Source organism: Cydia strobilella, chromosome 19 (assembly GCF_947568885.1).
Source record: "Cydia strobilella chromosome 19, ilCydStro3.1, whole genome shotgun sequence".
NCBI classification, from domain to species: domain Eukaryota; kingdom Metazoa; phylum Arthropoda; class Insecta; order Lepidoptera; family Tortricidae; genus Cydia; species Cydia strobilella.
In genome coordinates this window covers 12,948,771-12,963,177 of record NC_086059.1, presented here as the reverse complement: position 1 = coordinate 12,963,177, position 14,407 = coordinate 12,948,771, and the positions used below count along the sequence as shown (strand labels likewise).

The window sequence follows — 14,407 nt, the reverse complement described above, 5'->3', positions numbered from 1 at the left end:
GATAAGGACAACTGCAGCTTAGGCGAAAAATCCTGCGTAAAAATCTCAAAAATCGAGGTTTTGTACTCGACTGTTTCCTCCTCCAAAACTTAAGCAATCGTAACCAAATTTGGAAATCTAAATGATTATGAAATTGTCTGTGTCGGACTGTTTTGATTTTTTGGCTAATTGATACCAGTTTTGAATACCACGCCTCTCATTGCGGCATAGTCAGTGAGGCCATTTTTGGCCATGTTTGAAGGGCTCTAGCGCCTTAAAAAACAAAAATATCAAAAAAAGCAAAACACACCGACACAGATATTGACAATATTAATCTGTGTTGAAAAAATCATTCCTCTAGCTTCAAAAACCAGGGAGGAAACAGTCGAGTACGTTTGTATGGAGAAATGACCACTCCTGTTGGCTCTTAAGCCCCGCAGTAAGCCTGATGAGGACACTGCCTCGATTCTATTTAAAGGTCTGGACAGTAAGCGCAAAAAACCACTTCGTTCGTTCATCTATTTTGGATTTTATCATTTGTGCTGTATATACCATTTAAAACTTTTGAACACATATCCACACACACATACACACACGCACACACACATAGCCGCGACCACGACCAGTGAAACCTGTGTCGAAACGTCGGTAAATAAAGGTAACAAAATAAATTCGCGATAGACCCGATTGTAAATTGTGCTGTAGCTAATAAAGTATTAAGTGTAATAACCTAACCTTGTAAGGCCCTACCCTACCCATGGGGCTAATTACTTCTATGTAATTTAACCCATTTTTTAATGGCAATAGTTGCATTTCTTCTGTTTCTGGCTTGACACGACTAATACAAGATAATGTGTAGATCTTTTTCAACAACTCACTCGCTTAGTTACTTGCTGTAGCTGTTGACTATAAATAAATGAATATTACATTCTTACACAGATTCACACAGATCACAGATTGAACTTAACAAAAAATTAGATTTTACAATTAAGCTAATATCCATCGGCCCCAAACTAGGCCCAGCCTGTATCTCGGGAACTAAGTCCCACGGTAAACACGAAAACGATGACTTAATAAATGTCGTAATATTCGACTACAACATAGATGTAGGTTTTACTTACATCCATGGACTACAAGATGTCTGTCTTGAAACGGTGACTCACTAAAGAAAAGAATGTGAAAGTGTATCCGAATCTGAATTATAGTGAAACTGAGAACATGACATTGATGCCCACTAGTCCTTAAGGCATTGACTTGACACTTAAAAAGTTTGATAACGCCGCTCTACAATATCTACTAGAGTTAAACCAAAAAAGTCTGCAGAAGTCTTGACAGCACACAGTGCAGGTGTTATTTTAAACCTAACACAGGACTTAATCGCGTAACAAACTTATGTTTATTTATGGCCTGACGTTTCGAACGTGACGTTACGTTCGTGGTCACAGGTAGGATGTGTGTGTGTGTGTGTGTGTGTGAGTGTGTTAGTTTTAAAATTATGAGTGAAAATGGTGATAGTTTAAATCAGTATGTTATTTTAAACGTCAAACTTTTATGAAATTAGCTCCATGCATGAATTTATTTTTGGATTCATAATTTATATCATTGGAAAACCGGAAATGATAAAAATACTTTTATAAACCTTAACATTATTTTATTAAAAAATATTTAAAATGTTGAAAATTCTTGAGCGGTTGAAACGCTCATAATTTTTGGCGTGAATTCGACAGAGCGTGATGACGTCACACGTTGGGCGGCCCAACTGACGTTTGCTACTAATGACACTAGTCTGTCGAACGCGTGACGTCACGTGGCGTTTCGAGCGTTTCGCTCAATAGCTTTTCGCGGGCAAATTTTTGTACTTTTTATTTATAATTTTAAGTAATTAAATGGTAATTTATAAACGGAAATGCATTTGTAACATGATATAACGGTAACAAACATCCGAATAAAACATATTTCGTTCAAATATAAACTTCATGCATGAGGCTAATTATGACGTATATATAACACTGGCACTGCGTGTGCTGTCATAATCTCTGCAGACTTTTCATGGTCTATCTCTAGCCTACTTTAAAATATGTTGTAGGGAGAGATGTAAATTGTAAATATTTCATAGTGAAAAGAATGACACGCTCAAATTTACATGGTATATACGCCAATCAATTAAAAAATATGTTAAATCTGGTCTACTGCATAAGGCATATTACACAGTCGAAGAGTATATTAATGATAAAAATGCATGGCCTTCTATAAGTAAATGAATAAATTATGAAATGTATTAGTATTGTATTTGAAATTTTAATTGTTGAATTTTGTATTTTGTAAGCTGTTATTTTTTTTTTTTTTTTAGTTGTAATGTATAATATTGTCTTCGGTTACCGCGATAGTTACTCATGAAATAAAACTATGAAAACGGATTATATCGCGTATATTGAATTTATAATACATCCCGACGTTTCGAACTCTTTACAGCGTTCGTGGTCAACGGGTGACTGAGGAAAAATTACAAAGTGCAAAAATACCCACATACTAAAATAATGAAACAATCATAGACTACAAACTTTAAGGCTGGTTGTACATGCAAAAATCGGTTCATAAGGCTAGTTATACACTATAATTATTTTTCTTTTTTTCCAAGTAAAGATATATATATATACGCGATAAAAACTATGCCGGCTCCAACCCTACACCACGGACCCGAGAAGATTTAATTCCCTCCTAAATTGTAGGAGGGTATCCCAATATGGGACCGGCAACAAACTCGGCGGGACACATCTTTTCAAAACATCAGAATGTCCAGCATCATCCAACACTAAGGTCTCACAGTCTATGTCTCGCTTGCTCCTTTATCAGGTGGACTACAGGATCCCAAGCTGGTGGTAGAGAAAAGCCATCTTCCCTATTAAAGTTTGGATATTTCTTAATCTCAATGGCCTCGCGCAGCATTCTGGGTATGTAACGCTTCTCCTTGGCAAGAACCAGAGGCTTATCAAACTTGATTGAGTGATTGGCTTTATCCATGACATGCTCACAGACAGCAGACCTAGGTCGACGGTGCTTGACATCAGCTATATGTTCCTTCACCCGAGTGGAAATGCTCCGTTTCGTCTGCCCGACATATGATAGGCCACACTCACAGTCCAGCCTGTACACTCCTGCAGTCTGTAGAGGGGTATTGCATTTTACAGGCCTCAGGAATTGTGACATCTTCTTCATTGGCTTGAAATATGTTTTTATAGAAGCACGCTTCAAGATGTGGCTGATCCTGTCCGTGACCCCCCTGACAAAAGGCAGAATGGCAGGCCTGCGCTCGACTGTGGGGATCCTACTTGATTAAATGAAATTCTATTCTATTCTAATCAAATGTGACGCTTTCAACCAAAAGGTAACACATTGTCGGTTGTCGATAAGGTTGATTTCTAATTGAATCTATATGGTAATAGCGCCTTACTGACAAGCGACAATAAGTACCCTTTTTGTTGTAAATGCCACAAATTAGGTCCATAAAAAGAGTTTTGAGGAGTTTCCAGTAAGCTGGAAATCGTTAGGAATATAACTACCACAAAAAATGCATGTGTAGCGACTTAATATACCTACTATAAAACCTTGTTTTTTAAGTGTAACCCAAGAGTTCAGTGCCAAAAATAGTTGATCCACCCATTACTACGAGTATGCAGGCAAGTCACCTTCGCATTTAATGTGATGAGGTAAATAATTTATCATAAAATCATCATAATCCATACCGATTCTAAGGTCAAAAATTATTAAAATCATCGCAATATTGTGACACATTTAATAATTTTTCACCAAAGAAGCTAACCTTAGTATTGCTTCTTTAAAAGGAGTGTATTATATATGGAATCTATTTATATTAAGTCGCACTTGTGACCTTTTTTGTAAAAAAAAACTTTGGGTTAACTTTCTTATTTGCCTGCAATAATAATGTTACTCTGTGAAGGCCGCAAAAATATCTGACACGATCTTATTTGTAGAGCCATAAGAGCGTGTCACATATTTTTGCGGCCTTCGAATAGTAACATATTATTGCAGGTGACTGTATAGTGGACAGTGGCTATCAAGTTAGCCCCTCAAACATACATTTACTGCTTCCAAAATAAACCTTATAATAAATGTTTTAAAGTTGAATTTCGTACGCACGTGTTTAACGCAGTAGTAGTAGTCGCGTATTATGTGCATTTTGATTGAAATTTTAGGGCGAATTGATCTTGACCGAGTTTAAGTATTAAATTCAAGTATAAATAACACGCTATTTTACAAATGTAGCATTAACCGGTTTAAAAGAGGTGTGTTTAATTTGATTTGTAGTTAAACAATTGTTTATTTTGCAAAGTGCAGCCTAAATAAATTTTTCTTTTTGTAATTTTTGTAATGTGTTAAAATATGGGTTTGTAAGACCTGAAATAAATTATTTTATTATTATTATTATTTATTATAAAGCATGCACCCCCATGTCACGGTCTAGTATATAGTAATTATTGATTATACAGGGTGTCCCTAGCCATTGGACACAGCCGAAATGTACATATGCATTAGTGTATTTAGAACCAGTATACAAAGTATCATAACAACCGGTGTAGCGGTTACGAAGAAATTAACAAATTACGATTTTTTTTTTACTTTGGCGCACTGTATGCTGTGTTAGTAGCTCCTGAGGTAAGTAATAAATATTAAGAAACCTTCTTCGACCTCTGTGATTATCTTTTTTATTTATGACACTAATAAGATTCTGACTTTTGACAAATGTCATCATTGCCGCACATTTTTGAACAAATTGTCAAAAGCACTGCCAATGATTAATACAGCATGTTTCTTTTTGTTGTCGATTATTGGAAATAACTTTTGTTTAAAAATTTATTTTTTATCTTTTGTTCTAATTAAAAAAATATTAACGTTAGAGCATTCCTGAGAAGTAACCCTACGTGGGAATGGGATTTTGGGGTTTGTCCAATGGATAAGGTCAACCTGTAGATTATAGCATCACCAGATCATATTTACCTTTTGCAATGTCATCGGAAATACGGAAATGCTACATTTCAGGTCAATCAGACACCGGGGTAGCTAAAAAATAAGTACATTGCTGTTGCCAGGGAGGTTTTGGGATTATACTGAGCAACTTTTACTATGAAACCACCCACGAAATCGCGAAAAAATAAATACCCTCCCATGATGATGATCCTTCCGGCCGATTTCGACCATGGCGACCACTTCGACTCCTAGTAACTAGGTGCTAACTGTTACAGTTAGCACGGCGCTCGTGCGCCCGAATATGGCTGATGTAGCCGATCTTCGAGGCGAACCCCCGTGCACATTGAGAGCACGTGAGAACACCAGCCACATAATGGTAATGAATGGAAGCAGGCTGGCGTGCTTTCAGCTCGTCGCGTTTAGCATCGAGGTCAACTATGCGTTGCTCCTCGAAATCGCGGACTTTGTCCAGCACCAGCCTGCGCCACTCAGGACGCTGTGCTGCCAAACCTTCCCACTGAGAGGGCTCGATGTTGCATCTTTTCATGCTTCGTTTCTGAACATCTTTGTATCGGAGGAGTTGTCCGCCAGGTTTCCGCTTACCCTCCTCTAGTTCAGAAAAAAAGATGCGCTTCGCCACTCTCTCCTCCGCCATACGTGATACGTGACCGCACCACCGAAGCTGTCGACGCATCAGGTAAGCCTCTATTCCACCGACCTTGGCTCGTCGCAGAACTTCGGTATTTCGCACTCGGTCAGACCATCTGATGTTCATGATCTTACGTAAGCATTTGAGGTGGAACCGGTCTAAGGTACGAATGTGATGACGGTACACGCACCACGCCTCGGAAGAGTATAAAAGGTTTGGCAGCACGATCGCCATGTACACAGAAATTTTGGTGGCCAGTTTTAGGTCGTGTGAGCAGAAGACCTTGGAACACAGTTTTCCAAACGCTGCAGCTGCAGCACCGATCCTGCTGTTGATCTCAGCGTCAAGGTCACACTTCGATTCTATAGTGCTCCCCAGATAACGGAACTTGTTGACCTGCTTCAGCACATCCTCACCAAGCTGTACGGCTAGTGTCTCGTGACCATGTGAGTCCAAAGACATCACCTCCGTCTTTTTGACACTAATTTTAAGGCCGAACTTGCAGCAGGCTTGGTGAAAAACAGACATCAGCTGTTGCAGGCCATCTGGGGATTCTGCAAGAAAGCATAGGTCGTCAGCATACATGATCTCTGTGATCAATGCATGTGAAACTTTCGTTCGCGCCCTAAATCTGGCCAAGTTAAAAACACTGCCATCGGTACGGAAGCGTATGCGGACACCTTCGGATACTGTTTGTAAGACTTCCTTGACTACAACTGCAAAGTATAGAGCGAACAGTGTAGGGGCTAGGACACACCCTTGTTTCACCCCACAGGTAACGGGGAAGAAATCAGACTGTTCACCGTCTACGGCGACGCAGCACTGCATGTCGTCATGCAGGAGTCTCAGAAGTCTAACAAACTTCTCCGTGCATCCCAGCTTCTTCAGTACCAACCAAAGGGCTTCGCGAGGCACACTGTCAAACGCTTTCTCCAGGTCAACAAAACAGAGGTACAACTGACGGCCTTGTTCCCTGCTTTTTTCTTGTAGTTGACGCACGCTGAAGATAGCTTCGCAGGTGCCTCGGTCAGGTCGAAAGCCGAATTGGGTTTCAGGCAGGATTTTTTCTGACAAATTCATTAGGCGGTTTAGCAGTGTTCTGGCAAAGACCTTTCCAGAAGCTGTCAAAAGCGAAATACCGCGGTAAGAGTTGCAATCCGAACGGTCACCTTTGTTCTTATAGAGAGCCTGTATGCGAGACACTTTAAAACTATCCGGGACTCGATCTTCCTCCCACATACGAACAAACAGCTCCCAAATAAAGGAATGCAACTCCTCACCGCCGTATTTTAACAGTTCTCCCGGTATAAGGTCTATACCAACTGCCCGCTTATTTTTCTGCTGTCTGATGGCTGTGACAACCTCGTCACGCGTCAGGGGCTCGTCCAGCTCGATGGCTACGGGGAGTTCGGGCATTAAACTGATGTGTGCTAGATCAGCTGATCGATCTACGTTGAGCAAAGAGTTGAAATGTTCTGCCCAACGCTGCAGTACGTCCTCTTTGCTAGTCAGCAAGCTGTTGCCATCTACAGCCCGCAGAGGCACTTTCGCTCTAAAAGACATACCAATCAGTTTCCGCACCTCGTAATAGAACTCCCCAAGCTGGTTGGTGTCCGCGAGCCACTGTATCTGACAAGCTTTGTCACGCCACCACCTGTCCTTAATTTGTCGAGACAGCCTGCGCATTTCCTGGTCACTCGCTTTGACTGCTGCCTCGCTTCTACCTTGTTGCCACCGCTGTCTTAAGAGGTCTCGGTGTTTGCCAAATGCTGTCCGGAGAACTTCATCATTATCATCAAACCAATCTTCGCTTCGCCGGACTTTGTTACCTAAGGTAAGAGAAGCGGCTTCCATAAGATGAGTAGACAATTTCCCCCAAACAGCACTGACATCGTTCCTGACACTAATAGGCAGAAGTCTTTCGGACAAGGCTTTGCGATATTCTTCAACCACCTGGTGATCTTTCAGCCTGTCCACGTTCAAAGACGCAGGCTTTTTCACTATAGATCTGCGCGGGCGACGGAGACGGAGTCGAAGCTTAGTGACAATGAGCCGGTGGTCAGTCCAGCAGTGCGCACCACGCATTACTCGGGTGATTTGCACCTGACTGAAGTCTCTTTGCCGTACGATGGCATAATCTATCAAATGCCAGTGTTTGGATCTTGGGTGCATCCACGTGGTTTTGTACTTAGTGGCAAGCCTGAACATTGTGTTCGATATTGCCAGCTCGTATTGAGCACAAAAACTGAGTAGCAACTGACCATTACTGTTCATATTGCCCACTCCGTGTCCACCCAGAACTCCAGGCCATGCCTCATAGTCCCGTCCAACTCTGGCATTGAAATCGCCTAGCAATAAAACCTGCTCTCTGGCGTCTATGCCATCGAGGCATTGAGATATTTGGTCGTAAAATTGGTCCTTCATGTCATCAGACTTATCTAGCGTTGGAGCGTAGACACTGATGACATTAAGGAAGTTGTCCTTATCCAGGTGAAGGCGCAATGTGGTCACGCGGTCCGAGATATGTACAGGGTACTCCTCCACTCGCTTGACTAACTGGGTCTTGATGGCAAATCCTACACCTGAACGCCGGGGTTCGGAGGCAGCGGTACCCTTCCAGAAGAAAGTGTAGCCGCCACCATCTTCCACCAGCTCTCCTTCGTCGGCAAGGTGCGTTTCGCTGAGAGCAGCCACATCAACGTTATAACGACGAAGTTCTCGAGCTACTATGGCGGTTTTGCGTTCAGGGCAGGCGTTACCATCTCGATCAATGAGCGTTCTGACGTTCCACGCGCCGAATGTCATCATAGCTAATTTCATGCTGTTATTTTTGTTGCGACGACCACGAATTGAGTTGATGCGATGGCAGCCGCGGTTACTACCACCTTCCAAAAAGGGACGAGCATTTGTTTAGGGCACCTTTTCTAGCCCTCTCCCTGGCTAAGCGGGGAAAGCAGTGCCTCCCTAAATAGGGCTGCTTTGTCATCCTAGGTGCTGCCGAATCCATACTGTCGCCCCAGATTTGCAGTACGAAAGCGACCACGGCGTGTACTCACACCCCTAGGATCGCCCGTGTGCAGGAGTCAGACAAAGCCTGGCGTGCATCGCGCCTGACCTCTCTACCTCCTCCCGTCGCCACAGGACTTAGGACATAATCGGAGTCCATTATTCAGGAGCGGTCAATTGCGCAGGATATATTGAGGTGCGTAAGCGTTCGCGCAGACACAGACGCACACACTCGTCTTCCCTCTCCCCGGATCAGTGGAACGGGAAACCGCTACGACTGGAGGAGAGGTCAGATGATATGTCTGGCCGACGGTAACTTTACGCCCTCTACCGTCGCCCTGGGCCATCCACCTTGCCTTGCCGAGTCGCCGAGTCAGCCAAACTCTGTTGCATATCTGCGGTGAGCTGCCTTCCTTGTCGAGGCGGACTTTGTCGTACGCTATGCGGGAGGTGGCCGCGTATAGTTAGCGTGTTGACCGCAGGAAGCGAAAGTCTTATCACAGGGATGCTGCTGCCCACCCCTGGAGCGAGCATTTACTTCCGCTATATTATTTAAATGGATTGACCGCCATTGATCGGTTGACTGTCTGCACTGCATGACTGCACCCAGCGGGCGATGGGGTCGTCACTTCCCGACCCTCCCATAGACAATGGGTCATCCAAAATGTATGAAACAGCCAAAAATTTTTTCGCGATTTCGGGGTTGGTCAATTAGTAAAAGTTGCTCAGTATAATCCCAAAACATCCCTGGTAACGGAAATGTACTTATTTTTTAGCCACCGTGTAGAAATAAATATACGTACCTAGTCGGCTCATAAGTTCTGTCACTGGCCTTTAAAATTTAAATTTGGAACTCCTAAAACAAAAACCGTTCTGCATTTGAATTTCGAATCTTTATTAAATATTTGAGTAGTATAATTTTGCAATTTTCTGTTTTCTTCAACATGGAGTGGACGCTTAAAGATAGCCGTACCGCAATAATTGCACTATATCGTTGCGGTCACTCGCCGACTAAAATTTTTAAGCTACTTGAAAATTTAAAATTCTCTCTAAGATTTGTGTATCGTACCATAGAAAGATACAGTGAGGTCTCTAGTTTAAATGACAAGAAAAGAAGCGGTCGTCCGCGTACAGCTAGGACTCCAGCGGTTGTACAAGCAATTAGGGCACGCAATGCCAGAAATCCCGCTAGGAAACAAAAAGTTATGGCCCTCCAGATGGGTTTGAGCAAAAACACGGTGAAAAGAGTGCTTAATCAAGACCTGAGACTTCGTGCTTATAAACGAAAAACTGGCCATCTTCTCAATGGTCGGCTTAAAGCTTTAAGGCTTAAAAGATCTAAAGCTTTATTGAAGAAGTACGCTAAAAATAAAAACCGTTGTATACTGTTTTCGGACGAGAAAATTTTTGACATAGAAGAAAACTGTAATAAACAAAATGATAGAGTGTACGCTCGCAATAGTAAAGAAGCGTCTAATAGCATTCCCCGTATGAAAGAGGTCATCACCCTTCATCTGTGATGGTTTGGCTGGGAGTTTCTTATGCGGGCGTCACTAGTATGCATTTTTGTGAGAAAGGAGTAAAAACTAGTGCCAAAGTGTACCAAGACACGGTGTTGACTAATATTGTGAAACCACTATCCCATACGATGTTTCTAAACCAGCATTGGGTTTTCCAGCAGGACTCTGCTCCAGCCCATAAGGCAAAGTCTACACAAGCCTGGCTCGCCTCCAATAAAATCGACTTTATTCGGCATGAAGATTGGCCCTCCTCTAGCCCAGATCTTAATCCTTTAGACTATAAAATATGGCAGTATTTAGAGGAAAAGGTGTGCTCAAAACCTCATGCAAATCTAGACTCGCTGAAAAAATCTCTTGCTACGGCAGTGGCCAATATCGACATGAAAGTGGTGCGTGAATCCATTGACGACTGGCCACGAAGACTTCAAGCCTGTGTAGATAATTATGGCGGTCATTTTGAATAAATGTTATACATTTAGATTCTCTAGTTTATAAGCTTTCAAACGCTGTACAAATTATACGGAATAAATGAAATAAAACTATGAAAACGGATTATATCGCGTATATTGAATTTATAATACATCCCGACGTTTCGAACTCTTTACAGCGTTCGTGGTCAACGGGTGACTGAGGAAAAATTACAAAATGCAAAAATACCCACATACTACAATAATGAACAATCATAGACTACAAACTTTAAGGCTGGTTGTACATGCAAAATCGGTTCATAAGGCTAGTTATACACTATAATTATTTTTCAAGTAAAGATATATATATATACGCGATAAAAAAACTATGCCGGCTCCAACCCTACACCACGGACCCGAGAAGATTTAATTACCTCCTAAATTGTAGGAGGGTATCCCAATATGGGACCGGCAACAAACTCGGCGGGACACATCTTTTCAAAACATCAGAATGTCCAGCATCATCCAACACTAAGGTCTCACAGTCTATGTCTCGCTTGCTCCTTTATCAGGTGGACTACAGGATCCCAAGCTGGTGGTAGAGAAAAGCCATCTTCCCTATTAAAGTTTGGATATTTCTTAATCTCAATGGCCTCGCGCAGCATTCTGGGTATGTAACGCTTCTCCTTGGCAAGAACCAGAGGCTTATCAAACTTGATTGAGTGATTGGCTTTATCCATGACATGCTCACAGACAGCAGACCTAGGTCTCACGGTATATATATCGCGGTAACCGAAGACAATATTATATACGGAATAAACTTAAACTTTTGATTTTATTTGATACTATGTATATGACAGAACTTATGAGCCGACTAGGTATATACAAATATACGTGGTGAACATCTACAAATTGTAGATACAGATGCCAATCACAATGAAAACATCAACGATGATCAATGATGATCGATGATGATTGTAGTACGTCCCACAATAAAAAAGGAAAAATATATTAACATACACGTGGTAAAGCTAAATAAAAGTGTGTAAAAAAAGCAAAATAATGATTAGAGCTGCTAGAGGTAGATATTCCAATATTTATAAAATGACTAGCGACCCGCCCCGGCTTCGCACGGGTAGTTTAACTAATTTACACAAAACCTTTACAAATTATACATATAAACCTTCCTCTTGAATCACTCTATGTATTAAAAAAAGCCGCATCAAAATCCGTTGCGTAGTTTTAATGATACATAGAGATGCATACATAGAGGGACAGACGGACAGACAGCGGAAAGCGGACTTTGTTTTATACTATTTAGTGATAAAGTGGTGAAAATCATGTCTCTAGACTTATATTTCGCAGTTCATAGATTACCATATGTAATCTTTGCCGTTTTCTATTCTATACGCTTTCTATCTAGTTAATTAGATTTCTCTTCCTCGTTCGTCTAAGTTATTTTTGTAAACGTAAACTTCGTCGATTACTAGACAGAGACACTACTGTTTACAGTCACCAGATATAAGAGCGGCCAATGTGTTCAAAAATACCTGAACAAAGCAACAAGACGGTAAAGGGCACGTTCCGATATTTTTGAGCACCCTGGTCGCTCCTATATCTTTGATGGCGATTCGGCAATACCTATCGGATGTTATCAAAACAGATTGTTAGTATACATATAGGTATTTAAGATTAGATTAGGTTTTTTTTATGTCAAAATTTGCGAAAACTTGAAACATTTTTTGAATTATTTGCATATTTGCTGCGATAGTCTTCATCTTCACAAATGACTTTTTCGTCTAAGACGGTAATCTGTTAAACAAAAGCCATTGTCTCTTTTGTGCGAGCAATCGGCCATTGTGTGTGAGCGCCGCACGCGCCGTGGCACGCGCTAACTCACAAAGGCTGACAGCTCGCACAAAAGAGACAATGGCTTTTGTTTAACAGATTACCGTCTTAGACGAAAAAGTCATTTGAGATGATGCAGATTATACCTGTTATTGGTCTTATGACCAGACCTGAACTAATGTCAGTAGAAAGGGTTTTTGGAACACCATGTATAAGTATTAAGAAGTATGCAATAAATGTTTTGTATTCCAATCGAAAAATTATATAAGTACAATGTCTAATTGTAACGCATTACTTATTATATTACATCAAAAATGAATACGTAAGATTCTAATGTAATATCAATCGTCAAATACAGACACACTTGACTTTATTTGTGTAGTTTAGTCACGGTCAAGACTTATAACTACTCATATTGAAGAGGTCAGTCTTTTTGTGTAAGGCTGCATTAAACCTATTAACTTTGGCCTTATGCGCACGTTTGCTAGAACTAAAGAGGTTGTTTAGTCAAGGTAAGCGATAAGAAATAAACATAACAAAGAACATTCACAAAACACTTCACAGAAGTATAAACATAAAATACAAACAAGACTCAAGCGCGTTCCAAAAAAAAGCAAGTACCGATTTTTCGAATTTCACGCACTATTCCATAGACAATATGTTTTTTTTATTCGCGCGTTGTAAGCGGCCAGTGCGGACCGGCGCGAGCCCGCGAACTGACTTCCCGCGCCGCGGAGGTTAGACAACTCGCTTCAAAAATGGAGGAACGCAGTTCGGAGAACTGATGGGTTTAATCGTGGCGGAATACAGGCGTGCCTTTGCTGTGCATCAATTTTTTTTTATTGATCTTTTTGTCGAAATATAGACAGCTGGTTAAAAAGCATGGGTTTTCTTCTACTTGACATGGGAAATAAAGGACTTAACCAGTCGTCGCTTGCGTCAAATATCGTATCTTCGAAAGTAGTATTTATCACTGTTCAAAATTAATTTCAGTGTGTTGATGTTTTTGTAATTATTAATTCGTTTTTAGGGTTCCGTACCCAAAGGGTAAAAACGGGACCCTATTACTAAGACTCCGCTGTCCGTCTGTCCCTCTGGCCTATGGATGGTATAGAAAGGATCGCAATCTCTTATGGCAGAATTGTTGTAAAAGTGACCGCGTTAAGCTTTAAATAATAGTTCCTAATCTCTCCGGTGGCGCTAGTTAGGCTCTGGGACATGAGTATAACATGAACCATATAAGGCAACAAATAACCCGACCAAATTACGTAGGTTGTTTTTGGTAGTATTTCGGTGTATGGTGGCGCCGCCTAATTACTGTTTCTTGATGGACACTTTTCATACATAGAGATTTGGCTCCTTTATACAGTCTCCATGCTCTGGCCGTCTGTCCGTCTGTCTGACACCAGGCTGTATCTAGCTAGACAGTTGAAATTTTCACAGATGATGTATTTCTGTTGCCGCTATAACAACAAATACTAAAAAGTACGGAACCCTCGGTGCGCGAATCCGACTCGCACTTGGCCGATTTTTTAATAATTTTGTGGACTTATGAGCAGACCCTTTAGAACTCGATAATCTAAAATCGGCAGCGATTTAAAACTATAATAAGCTCACTAATAAATTATATTTTTTTAATAGTAATCGATCTTCATGATGAAACTGTTATGGAGAAGCCGTGATGCAACGCGGTCCGTTAGGGACTATTTTTGTTTTACTAAAACCATAATTTAAAGAACAGAAAAACGCTTCAGATGCGCTTGGAATAGACTTTTACGACCGTTACAGCATACTGAAAAAGCATTAGAGGTCGTCGTTTTGTTAATAATTTAGCAATCACGTCATTTTACGTAAAATATGCATCATTGACACAAATTACACGGATTATGCAGTTTACGTGTAGCCTCGATTGTTGTATACGTACATACAATTATCTTAAAGATGATTGAAAAAAGTATGTAGCTCTATTCTATGTATATGTATGTATGTATGTATGTGTGTTCTATGTATGT

General features: G+C 41.0%; 1 protein-coding gene across 1 annotated transcript in view; it reads right to left on the bottom strand.

The window, feature by feature from the left end:
* The window catches only part of LOC134749937 (mevalonate kinase), a 38,315-nt gene extending 25,110 nt beyond the window's left edge, over positions 1-13,205 (bottom strand). The window contains exon 1 of the mRNA XM_063684957.1: positions 13,017-13,205. The gene's annotated coding sequence lies outside the window, so the exon portion shown is untranslated. The remainder of the gene's footprint in view (positions 1-13,016) is intronic.
* Between the last annotated feature and the right edge of the window lie 1,202 nt (positions 13,206-14,407).